We start from the raw sequence: 9,392 nt of genomic DNA, 5'->3' as shown, positions 1-9,392 counted from the left end.
GCATTTGCTTGTCTGTAAAGGATTTTATTTCTCCTTCACTTATGAAGCTTAGTTTGGCTGGATATGAAATTTTGGGTTGAAAATTCTTTTCTTTAAGAATGTTGAATATTGGCCCCCCACTCTCTTCTGGCTTGTAGGGATTCTGCTGAGAGATCTGCTGTTAGTCTGATGGGCTTCCTTTTGTGGGTAACTTGACCTTTCTCTCTGGCTGCCCTTAACACTTTTTCCTTCATTTCAATCTTGGTGAATCTGACAGTTGATGTGTTTTGGAGTTGTTCTTCTCAAGGAGTGTCTTTGTGGTGTTCTCTGTATTTCCTGAATTTGAATGTTGGCCTGCCTTCCTAAGTTGGGGAAGTTCTCCTGGATAATATCCTGAAGAGTGTTTTCCAACTTGATTCCATTCTCCCCATCACTTTCAGGTATACCAATCAAACGTGGATTTGGTCTTTTCACATAGTCTCATATTTCTTGGAGGCTTTGTTTATTTCTTTTTACTCTTTTTTCTCTAACCTTGTCTCCTCGCTTTATTTCAGTAATTTGATCTTCAATCACGGATACCCTTTCTTCCACTTGATCAAATCAGCTATTGAAGCTTATGCATGCGTCATGAAGTTCTCATGCCATGGTTTTCAGCTCCATCAGGTCACTTAAAGTCTTCTCTACACTGTTTATTCTAATTAGCCATTCGTCTAATCTTTTTTCAAGGTTTTTAGCTTCCTTGCGATGGGTCCGAACATCCTCCTTTAGCTCGGAGAAGTTATAACCGACCTTCTGAAGTCTACTTCTGTCAACTTGTCAAAGTCATTCTCCGTCCAGCTTTGTTCTATTGCTGGCGAGGAGCTGCGATCCTTTGAAGGAGAAGAGGCACTCTGATTTTTAGAATTTTCAGCTTTTCTGCTCTGGCTTCTCCTCATCTTTGTGGTTTTATCTACCTTTGGTCTTTGATGTTGGTGACCTACAGATGGGGTTTTGGTGTACATGACCTTTTTGTTGATGTTGATGCTGTTCCTTTCTGTTTGTTAGTTTTCCTTCTAACAGGTCCCTGAGCTGTAGGTCTGTTGGAGTTTGCTGGAGTTCCACTCCAGACCCTGTTTGCCTGGGTATCACTAGTGGAGGCTGCAGAACAGCAAATATTGCTGCCTGATCCTTCCTCTGGAAGCTTCGTCCCAGAGGGGCAGCTGCCTATATGACGTATCTGTTGGCCCCTACTGGGAGGTGTCTCCCAGTGAGGCTACATGAGGGTCAGGGATCCACTTGAGGAGGCAGTCTGTCCTTTCTCAGCACTCAGTTGTCATGCTGGGAGAACCACTGCTCTCTTCAGAGCTGTCAGACAGGGAGGTTTAAGTCTGCAGAAGTTGTCTGCTGCCTTGTGTTCAGCTATGCCCCGCCCACAGAGGTGGAGTTTAGGGGCAGTAGGCCTTGTTGAGCTCTGCCCAGTTGGAGCTTCCCAGCCACTTTGTTTGCCTGTTCAAACCTCAGCAATGGCGGACGCCCCTCCCCTAGCCAGGCCTCCTCCTTGCAGACTGCTGCACTAGCAGTGAGCAAGGCTGCGTGGGTGTGGGACCCACTGAGCCAGGCATGGGAGAGAATCACCTTGTCTGCCGGTTGCTAAAACCTTGGGAAAAGCACAGTAGTTGGGTGGGAGTGCTCCGTTTTTCCAGGAAGTCTGCCACGGCTTCCCTTGGCTAGGAAAGGGAAATCCTCCAACCCCTTGTGCTTCCTGGGTGAGGAGATGCCCTGCCCTGCTTCAGCGCGCCCTCCGTGGGCTGCACCCACTGTCCAACCAGTCCCAGTGAGGTGAACCGGGTACCTCAGTTGGAAATGCAGAAGTCGTCCATCTCTGCGTTAATCATGCCGGGAGCTGCAGATGGAGCTGTTCCTGTGCAGCCGTCTTGGAATGTCCCACCACAAACAGCAGCTTCAGAGCTTCAGCAGGTGGAGTCCGGGCCGTCAGCAGGACTTGCTCTGTGAAGTGATCAGAGCTGCAGAATTTTTTCTGTCTTGCTCTGCCATCCCCTGTGTCTTGCGTGCCCTTGTCTGCATGATTCCAGTTGGCTTACCACCACGTTTGCTTACGAAACAGCATGGAAGGCTGCTCTGCCTGTGGAGTAGCCGTTCTTCATTCCTTCCCATTCTTAATAAACCTGCTTTCACTTTATAGACTCGCCCTGAATTCTTTCCTGTGCTAGGTCCAGGAACCCTGTCTGGGGATCTGGGTCTGGACCCCTTTCTGGTAACATCGTTCTGGCAACCACAGAAGGACAATACTGAGGAAACCCCCAACCCAAAGGCTAACTTTGGTTAAGTGGTGGGGCCCAGTAACGTCTTTCTGGCGAATCACAGAAGGGATGATACTGAAGAGACCCCCGACCCAAAGGAAAATCATCTGTGAGCACCAGTTGGCTGAGGGATGCCACCGTCTGTTGGGACTCGAGTTACAAATGGTGCTCGCCATACAGATGCTTTCAGACTGAGGTCCTGTCTCTTCTGAATGCAAGAGGTCTAATAGCCAGGAAGATCATCGTCCCTGTTAAGCATGAAGAAGTTACAGAAGGTGAATCTTTCTCCCTCTGCAACCCTTAGGGTTAAGGGCTCTCTTAAAGGGAGGGAGGAACTGTCAGAAGCATTTAAAACAGAGCGACTCCATTTTGAATAGGGGCTCGGTAAGATAAGGCTGAGACCTAGTGGGCTGCATTCCCAGACGGTTAGACTTTCTAAGTCATGGGATGAGATAGGAGGTCAGCACAAGAAACTGATCCCGAAGACCGTGCTGATGAAACATGTTGCAGTAAAGAAGTCGGCTAAAATCCACCAAAACCAGCACGGCAATGAGAGTGACCTGGTCATGCTCAGTGCTCCACTCCCCCCAGCGCTCTGGCAGTTTACAAATGCCATGGCAACACCAGGAAGTTCCCCTGTATCCTCTAAAAAGGGGGAGGAGCCCTCAGTTCCCGGAACTGCCCAACCTTTTCCTGGAAAACTCATAAGAAATCCACTCCTTGATTAGCATATAATCAAGAAGTAAACATAAAAATTGGCAACCAGCAGCCCTTGGGCTGCTCTGCCTCTGGAATAGCCATAGTTTATTCCTTTACTTTCTTAACAAACTTGCTTTCACTTAAAAAAAATAAACAGCATGGAAGAGGGAAGAGCTGATAAGGGTACACATTTCCCTTTAAAGGAACAGCCTAGAAGTTGGACACAGCACTTCTCTCTCTATTCCGTCTACTGTAACTCGGCAGCATGGCTACACCCATTTGCAAGGGACACCAGGAAATCCAGATGCTTAGTTAAAAATTGGAGGTTTAGCCGGGCGCGGTGGCTCAAGCCTGTAATCCCAGCACTTTGGGAGGCCGAGACGGGTGGATCACGAGGTCAGGAGATCGAGACCATCCTGGCCTACACGGTGAAACCCCGTCTCTTAAAAAATACAAAAAACTAGCCGGGCGAGGTGGCGGGCGCCTTTAGTCCCAGCTACTAGGGAGGCTGAGGCAGGAGAATGGTGTAAACCCGGGAGGTGGAGCTTGCAGTGAGCCGAGATCGCGCCACTGCACTTCAGCCTGGGCGACAGAGCGAGACTCCGTCTCAAAAAAAAAAAAAAAAATTTGGAGGTTTTATAAGTAAGAGGGACAAGGGGAGAATGGGTTATTTGGTACCGATAAGCAGTTTCTGCCACAGGGAGGTAGTGGTAAATTATATAAAACCCTTGCCATTGTAGCGTTTATAATCTAGTAGGAGAAACAGACTATAAACAACGTAAAACAAACATACACAAACACATATATAATAACAGTGAATACATATGTTTATCTTTGATGGAGAGAGTGTGACATTCATTTCAAGTTATAGTAGTTGCTTGGAGAAAGAATAAAAGATGCCAGGACGCAGTGACTCATGCCTGTACCAATCCCAGCAGTTTGGTGGGAGGCTGAAGAGAGTAGATCACTTGAGCCCAGGAGTTCAAGACCAGCCTGAGCAATATGGTGGAACCCTGTCTCTACAAAAAAATAGAAAAAATCAGCTGGACGTGGTGGGTGCAGACCTGTGGTCCCAGCTATTCAGGAGGCTGAGGTGGGAGGATCACTTGAGCCCAGGAGGCCGAGGCTGCAGTGAGCTGTGGTGGTGCCATTGCCCTCCACCTTGAGCAACACAGTGAGACCCTGTCTCAAAAGGAAAAGAAAAAAAAGGAGAATAAAATACAATAAGGGAAGGAGAGAGGGGGGCTCTTTTTTGTTTGTTCAGGGCCATTTAATGTGTGTGGTCTGAATTGAGTTAAGCATCTGGAAATTTGTAATGTCCTTTGCAAGTAGATGTGTCCATGTTGCCAAATTCTGTTTCTTCTTACAGCTAAATTGAAAGCCAGGTTGATTTCATAGGTTCCACATGTGTTTGTAATTGTGAGGAGAAAGGACTGTATTAGGAAGATTAGAGAAGATTTCTGAAAGGATGAGATATGAATAGAAACCTTAGTGAAGCGAGGGAATACGAACGGTGGGGAGGTCTGAGGGAAGAGCAGATAATACAGTGTGGACATACTGATGTTGGAAAGAGCTGGCACAGTCAAGAAAACCAGCTGAGTGTGTCGCACCACTGCACTCCAGCCTGGGGCACAGAGTAAGACTCTGTCTCAAAAAAAAAAAAGAAAACCAGCTGAGTGAGCCAAACACTTAGGCCAAATGGTCTGACCTGGGCAAGGGAATGTTTCCTATATTTTCTTTCCCCACCATCCTGTAAGCTGTATGAACACAGGGACTTCGTTTTCTTGACTGTTGTGTGTCCACAGGGCCTAAAACAGTTCAATTAGCCTTGATGAAATCGTGATTATGCCAGAAAGAATATTGTGCAGAAAGAATCAGAATAATTTCTGTAATCCATCCTCCCTCCCTCCTTCCCTCCCTCCTTCCCTCCCTCCTTCCCTCCCTCCTTCCCTCCCTCCTTCCCTGCTTTCCTCCCTTCCTCCCTTCCTCCCTTACAATCTAAGCTCACTGCAGCCCCAACTTCTGGGCTCAAGTGATCTGCCCACCTCAGCCCCCCAAGTAGTTGGGATTATGGGCATGTGCCACCATGCCTGGTTAAATTTTGTATTTTTTGTAGAGATGACGTTTTGCCATGTTGCCCAGGTTGGTCTTGAACTCCTGAGCTCCAGTGGTCAACCGGCCTTGGCCTCCCAGAGTTCTGGAATTACCGGTGTGAGCCACTGAACCCGGCCAATATTTCTAATTTCTTGAGAGAAAAAAAAAATCCACATTTTAAATTGGTATCCCATTACATGTGCACCTAGCCCTGAGAGTATTTTGTTAATTTCAAAAGTATTTAGTATAAACGCAAGTTAAAATATGTAGCCGAAGATGTAAAGAAGAGCCGACTTAGTACTAATTTTCTTTTTTTTTTTTTTTTTTTTTGAGACAGAGTCTCGCTCTGCCCCCAGGCTGGAGTGCAGTGGCCGGATCTCAGCTCACTGCAAGCTCCGCCTCCTGGGTTCACGCCATTCTCCTGCCTCAGCCTCCCGAGTAGCTGGGACTGCAGGCGCCCGCCACCTCGCCCGGCTAGTTTTTTGTATTTTTTTTAGTAGAAACGGGGTTTCACCATATTAGCCAGGATGGTCTCGATCTCCTGACCTCGTGATCCGCCCGTCTCGGCCTCCCAAAGTGCTGGGATTACAGGCTTGAGCCACCGCGCCCGGCCAGTACTAATTTTCTTTTTCTTTTTTGATGAAGTCTTGCTCTGTCACCCAGGCAGGAGTGCAGTGGCGTGATCTTGACTCACTGCAATCTCTGCCTCTTGGGTTCAAGCGATTCTCTTGCCTCACCCTCCCGAGTAGCTGCGACTACAGGCGCACACCGCCACTCCCGGCTAATTTTTGTGATTTTAGTAGAGACAGGGTTTCACCATATTGGTCAAGCTGGTGTCCAGCTCCTGACCTCAGGTGATCCACCCACCTCGGCCTCCCAAAGTGCTGGGATTACAGGAGTGAGCCATCACGCCTGGCAACATATAACATTTTTCTGGTTAAACTTATATATTGTTTACATTTAATTTTATTCAAATTAGACAAATCATTGAAATTTAGAAAATGAATGAGGAAAAATGAAATTGTAATTCCCGTTTCCATAAAAAAGTACTGTGTATATTTTAATGTATTTTCTTCTTGACTTTATGTATATATATTTACTGAAACATACTAAATTTGTTCAAATCCTACATTTTCTTTTTGTTTCTTTTTTTGAGGCAGTCTTGCCCTGTTGCCCAGGCTGGAGTGCAGTGGCGTGATCCCAGCTCACTGCAACCTCTGATTCAAGCAATTCTTGTGCCTCAGCTACTCAAGTAGATGGGATTACAGTATGCATCTCCACCCTCGTCTAATTTTAGTGTTGTTAGTAGAGATGAGGTTTCGCCGTGTTGGCCAGGCTGCTCTGGAACTCTTGGGCTCAAATGATCAGCCCACCTCGGCCTCCCAAAGTGCTGGGATTGCAGGCGTGAGCCACCGCGCCGGGCCTGAACCCTTGTTTATCATGCCTTCCTGATCTGACTGGTGCTGGGAGAGATGTTGGTCTCCCACTGTTTTACTCTGGGGTCTCCATTATAATGGTTTTGAAATGTTGATTCAGAACAACCTAATCCGTTCCAAGGATTCCAGTAATCTTCTTCCGTGATAATCTTCTTCCATGAGGAGATTATTTTTCTCATGGCCCACTCTCACCTCCAGTCCTTGACTCACATAATTGGTATACTTAGATTTTTTTTTTAAGACTCTCTCTTTTAAAATTGTGTATATTTTATTATTTTAAATCTTTTTAGAGATGTGGTCTTGCTGTGTTGCCCAGGGCGGTCTCGAACTCCTTGCCTTAAGCAGTCCTCCTGTCTTGGCCTCCCAAGGCAGTGGGATTATAGGTGTGAGCCACTGCTCCCGCCCACTGTACATATTTAAGATGTATAACATGAAGAATAGTAAAATGATTACTACAGTCAAGCAAAGTAACCTGTCCTTACCTTCCATAATTGTCTTTTTACGTGTGTGTGTGGTAAGAGCACCTAATAACCTACTCTGAGCACATTTTCAGTGTGTAAGACAATATTATTAAGTCTAGTCCTTGTGTTGTACATAAGCTCTCTAGACTTATTCAAGACTCTTTCTTTTCTTTTCTTTTCTTTCTTTCTTTCTTTTTCTTTTCTTTTTTTTTTTTTTGAGGTGGAGTCTCACTCTGTTGCCCAGGCTGGAGTGCAATGGCACGATCTCGGCTCAGTGCAACCTCTGCTGCCTGGATTCAAGCAATTCTCCTGCCTCAGCCTCCTGAGTGGCTGGGATTACAGGCGCCCACCACCACGTCTGGCTAATTTTTGTATTTTTAGTAGAAACGGGATTTCACCATGTTGGTCAGGCTGGTCTTGAACTCCTGACCTCAGGTGATCCACCTGTCTCGGCCTCCCAAAGTGGTGGGATTACAGGTGTGAGCCACTGCACCCAGCCTATTCAAGACTCTTTTATTCCCTCCCAATATTGTTGTTTTGTTTGAAAATTGTGTCTTTGGACCCTTCCTTTTAGCAGTAACAACTTTTTAACAGTATCTTCAGAGTGGTTAGTATCATTTCCAAGTTGCTTTTGCTAGTATTAGGTTTCTCCCCCATTGGAAGCTTCATGAAGGCAGGAATTTTTATGTTTTAGAACTGCTATAACTTCAGTATCTCTAACTGTACCTGAAACATGATGAGTACTCAGTATTTGTTGAATGAATAAATCTGAGATAATGAAAGCATGAATGTGAGTAAACAAATTTTTAAAAGCACACACACAAAAAAAGACTCTTCCATTTTAAACTCTGGAGTTTTACTCATTTTCAGTTTTGTACATTTTTTTCTTGTCAGTGTTTTTGGGGCAGACTTACGTAAATTTACCCTGTTAGAGGAATATGTGCTCTCTAGTCTGTCTCTAGAATGTATGGTCATTTTTCTGTTTATTTTCAAATACTGTTTCTGTAGTTAAAGCAGCTTGATTATTCATTTATCATTCACTTTTTAAATCTTTGTCCTATAAGGAAGTAAATGGAAATATTACTTCCTATAAGCAAGAAATTATTGTATTTGTATATTTTAAAATAAGCCTTTGACCAGTTGAATGCAGCTTCCTGGCTCAATATAAGGATATTTCTTTTTAGACCTTGGGTTTTCAACCGTGGAATCAGTAAGCAAGTATTAGAAGGTAATGTATTCTGGGGCTGAGTGGGGTGACTGACACCTGTAATCCCAGGACTTTTGGAGGCCAGGGCAGGAGGATCATTTGGGGTTAGGTGTTCCAAACCCGCCTGGCCAACATAGTGAAACCCCCATCTCTACAAAAAATGTAAACAACAAAAAAAGAAAATAATTTATTCTGGGGGATTCATACAAAAACTATTTGTGAGATGATGTTAACGTTCTTAAAACAGAAGATATTCTCCGTCTTACATTTTTCAGTACCCACAAAATGATGTCCAGTGTGTTCTTGGATTGTTATTACACCAAATTCATTGATTCTTAAGATTTTCCCATGTCCCACTGATTTGGAGAAGAATATTGTTCTAGGATAAAGTTATTCCAAAACTATGGTTTTGTGTCACTGTTCTTTCCTAGGCAGAGATTTGAGGCAGCATTTATTTGCTCATTTGCTTTTCTGCCATTGTTTTCCACTCAGCAGCATTTCGTGGGTCTTGATGCTGACAAGGGACTGACAGGCAAAAGGCACACACTAATGATTGATATATTGATATTTGTGGTATGATCGTAGAGTTGTTTGGGGATCATTCTCAAACATTCTTTGACCTTGTAATCCCAATTTTTGAAATCTACTCGTAGGAAGACAACTCTTAAGAGAAAAAACTCTCAGCAGTTTTTACTAAAATGTTTAGGGTGATTCTCCAATATAGCATATATGCCTAATAATTAAGATTAATATGATGTTTAAAAATGTTCCAGAAATGATGTTGAAGAAAACAAAATAAAATATGCACACCAATTGCTTTCATTAAAAAGAAGTATATTTGGCTGGGCACAGTGGCTCACACCTGTAATCCCAGCACTTTGGGAGGCTGAGATGGCGGCCTCACCTGAGGTCAGGAGTTTGAGACCAGCCTGGCCAACCCATGGTGAAACCCTGTCTCTCTACTAAAAATATATAAAAAATCAGGCGTGGTGGCTCACACCTGTAATCCCAGCTACTCGGGAGGCTGAGGCAGGAGAATCACGTGAACCCGGGAGGCGGAGGTTGCCGTGAGCCGAGACCGTGCCATTGTACTCCAGCCTGGGCGACAAGAGCGAAACACGTCTCAAAAAAAAAAAAAAAAAAAAAAAAATTTTGTTGATGGAGGTTGCAAGAGAATAAAATTATGTGACTTGATCTTAAGTTTGTTGAATCCTTT

At 44.7% G+C, this 9,392-nt stretch overlaps 1 protein-coding gene across 2 annotated transcripts in view; it reads left to right on the top strand.

Moving 5' to 3' along the window:
- Window positions 1-9,392, top strand: part of UBXN7 (UBX domain protein 7) — an 89,872-nt gene that overhangs the window by 60,521 nt on the left and 19,959 nt on the right. The window lies entirely within an intron of this gene.

Source organism: Colobus angolensis, unplaced genomic scaffold (assembly GCF_000951035.1).
Source record: "Colobus angolensis palliatus isolate OR3802 unplaced genomic scaffold, Cang.pa_1.0 Scaffold54, whole genome shotgun sequence".
NCBI lineage: Eukaryota > Metazoa > Chordata > Mammalia > Primates > Cercopithecidae > Colobus > Colobus angolensis.
The sequence above is the reverse complement of the archived record's forward strand: the minus strand, read 5'-3'. Positions and strand labels throughout refer to the sequence as shown.